This window comes from Takifugu flavidus, chromosome 15 (assembly GCF_003711565.1).
Source record: "Takifugu flavidus isolate HTHZ2018 chromosome 15, ASM371156v2, whole genome shotgun sequence".
In the NCBI taxonomy this organism is placed as follows: Eukaryota; Metazoa; Chordata; class Actinopteri; order Tetraodontiformes; family Tetraodontidae; genus Takifugu; species Takifugu flavidus.
Genome location: NC_079534.1, coordinates 10,548,708 through 10,551,357, shown reverse-complemented (window position 1 = coordinate 10,551,357; position 2,650 = coordinate 10,548,708). Strand labels below are relative to the sequence as shown.

At 45.6% G+C, this 2,650-nt stretch overlaps 1 protein-coding gene across 1 annotated transcript in view; it reads left to right on the top strand.

Annotated features, from left to right (window-relative positions):
- The first annotated feature begins 2,631 nt into the window (after window positions 1-2,631).
- LOC130538649 (chemokine XC receptor 1-like) overlaps window positions 2,632-2,650 on the top strand; it is a 1,509-nt gene continuing 1,490 nt past the window's right edge. Inside the window, exon 1 of the mRNA XM_057056475.1 lies at window positions 2,632-2,650. This exon is cut by the window's right edge and continues 65 nt beyond it. The gene's annotated coding sequence lies outside the window, so the exon portion shown is untranslated.

Genomic DNA, 2,650 nt, shown 5'->3' with positions numbered 1-2,650 from the left:
GATTGACATCCCAAATGGACAAATAGGAAGGTGGTATTATAGCGCAAACTCAAATGCATAGGGGAGTGCATGAAGTGCACAGATTAACAAGCACAGCATAGGTAATACTTGTTTTTGCAGTGTATTTTACGTGGCCCATGTTGACATGACTAATTCTCAATTAATTCACACACACACACACACACACACACACACACACACACACACACACACACACCACACACACACACACAAAGGAGGCTTGATGCAGCAGCACTGCATACCTACTGCACATCTCCTCTGCTCCACCAGTCAGGTAGCTCATAAATTAAGGAAAGGTGTTCTCTGTCCTCTACACCCTTTAGTTACCAAGTCAATCTGACCACCAATTTAAGAAACTAGACACTGGCCACCCTCAACAAAAGATATAATGTGATTGCTCATTCAGGTGCATTATTTCAAAATGAATCTATTATACTTCTTACTGAAATACTGTTTTAATTACTGTTTTAATCTCACATTATCATCAACAGTTTCATATGCCGCACAAAGTGCCCCTGCCACCCACAAAAAATAACTTCTCCACTGGAGAAATGTATTGTGTTTTATAAATATAATGTTTTTTCATTATTTTATTATTTTTTATAGCCTGTTGGATCGCGATACCTTTCAAGGCCCGTCATCTACCTCCTCCACACCTCCCTCACTCACCTGGAGAAGGCTGGAAGCACTGTGAGGATCATGTTTTTTGATTTCTCCAGTGCATTCAACACCATCCAGCCCAGGCTGCTGGGGGACAAACTGGAGGTAGCTGGGGTGGATCACCACCTCACAACATGGATTCTGGACTACCTCACACAAAGACCACAGTTTGTGAGGGTGAAGGGCTCCCAGTCAGATCGGCTTCTCTGCAGCACCGGTGTCCCGCAGGGAACAGTTCTGGCTCCTTTCCTGTTCACCCTCTACACCGCGGACTTCTCATACAGCACATGTTCATGTCACCTCCAGAAGTTCTCTGACGACTCTGCTGCTGTCGGCCTCATCACGGACGGGGACGATACGGAGTACAGGGAACTTATTCAGGGCTTTGTGGACTGGAGCCTGCGGAACAACCTCCAGATCAACGCTGGCAAAACCAAGGAGCTGGTGGTGGATTTCCGCAGGCGTAACAACCCCCCGCCTGCACCAGTGAACATCCTGGGAACGGATGTTGACGTGGTGGAGTCCTACAAGTACCTGGGTGTTCACCTAAACAATAACCTGGACTGGACACACAACACAGACGCCCTGGTCAAGAAGGGCAACAGCAGACTGTTCCTGCTCAGGAGGCTGAGGTCTTTTGGAGTGCAGGGACCCCTCCTGAGGTCTTTCTATGACTCTGTGGTGGGATCAGCCATCTTCTACGGGATAGTCTGCTGGTCCAGTAGCATCATGGACAGGGACAGGAAGAGGATGGACAGACTGGTAAGGAGGGCCAGCTCTGTCCTGGGATGTCCCCTGGACTTAGTGGAGGTGGTGGGAAATGGGAGGATGATGGCTAAGCTGTCATCCATGTTGAACAACACGTCCCACCCCCTACAGGACACCCTGACAGCACTGGGCAGCTCCTTCAGTGAGCGGCTGCTCCACCCTCGCTGTGTGAAGGAGAGGTATCGCAGATCTTTCCTGCCAGCTGCTGTCAGACTGCACAATAAACATAACAACCGCTAACACAATCTGAATATTATATATTCTGATATGTATATTGTATTCACCCTCTGTACTATGTACAGGTACACAGAGGCCGAGTATCCATTTATCTGGATTATTGTAAATATACACTCTCTTTGTATATTCCATTTGATTTCTATTTGATTCTATCTTATTTTTCTCTGAGTGCTCTTGTTGCTGTTGTTGCACTGTAAATTTCCCCGTGTGGGACAATAAAGGATCTGAATCTGAATCTGAAGTGTAGCTGCCGATCCGCGTGTTTATTGAATGAAGACTTCGAGAAGAAAAGTACCAATTTCAAAATGTATTTGACAATAGAACCAATTCCAGACACAAATATTACAGAGCTCCGGGCCAGTTCATAACCCTAGCAACAACAGAGTTAATCGTCAGGGCACGAAGTCTGACAACCTAACTATCCCTTGGCCCAGTCTTTTATAGTAACACCCATGTAAATTCACAATGTTCATGCAATCCAATCCAGATCCCCTGCTGGGATGTCCTCGTCCTCTTCCTCCAGTCCCATGCGGTGTTGGTAGGGTTCTTCTTTTCCATTGTTTTCCCAGGTAGCCAGATCTCATTCTTCATGCAAATGTGATCATCAACCCCCCTGATGTCGCATTTACAATGAGTGTTTGACACCCCCTGCCTGACTGGCTCCTGAGATAACAATAGAACAAACAACAATCCTGCAAATGGAATGTCTCTGCTCTTTATTACATTTACCAATGAGTCTACCTTGCCTAACTTCTAAGAGAAGACAGAAACATATGGTGAAACACATAACAAGATAAAGACAATTCTCAACAAGCCTAAATTGATGTTGTGATAAAGCTGTGCTTTGTTAGGCTCGTTAGGATTGGTTTCATCATGCCTGTTGTTGCCCGCAGACCCATTTTAATGATCTGAAAACCTTGACGTCAAATCTCTGTTCACCTTTCGTAGATGTAATTTAGTGAAC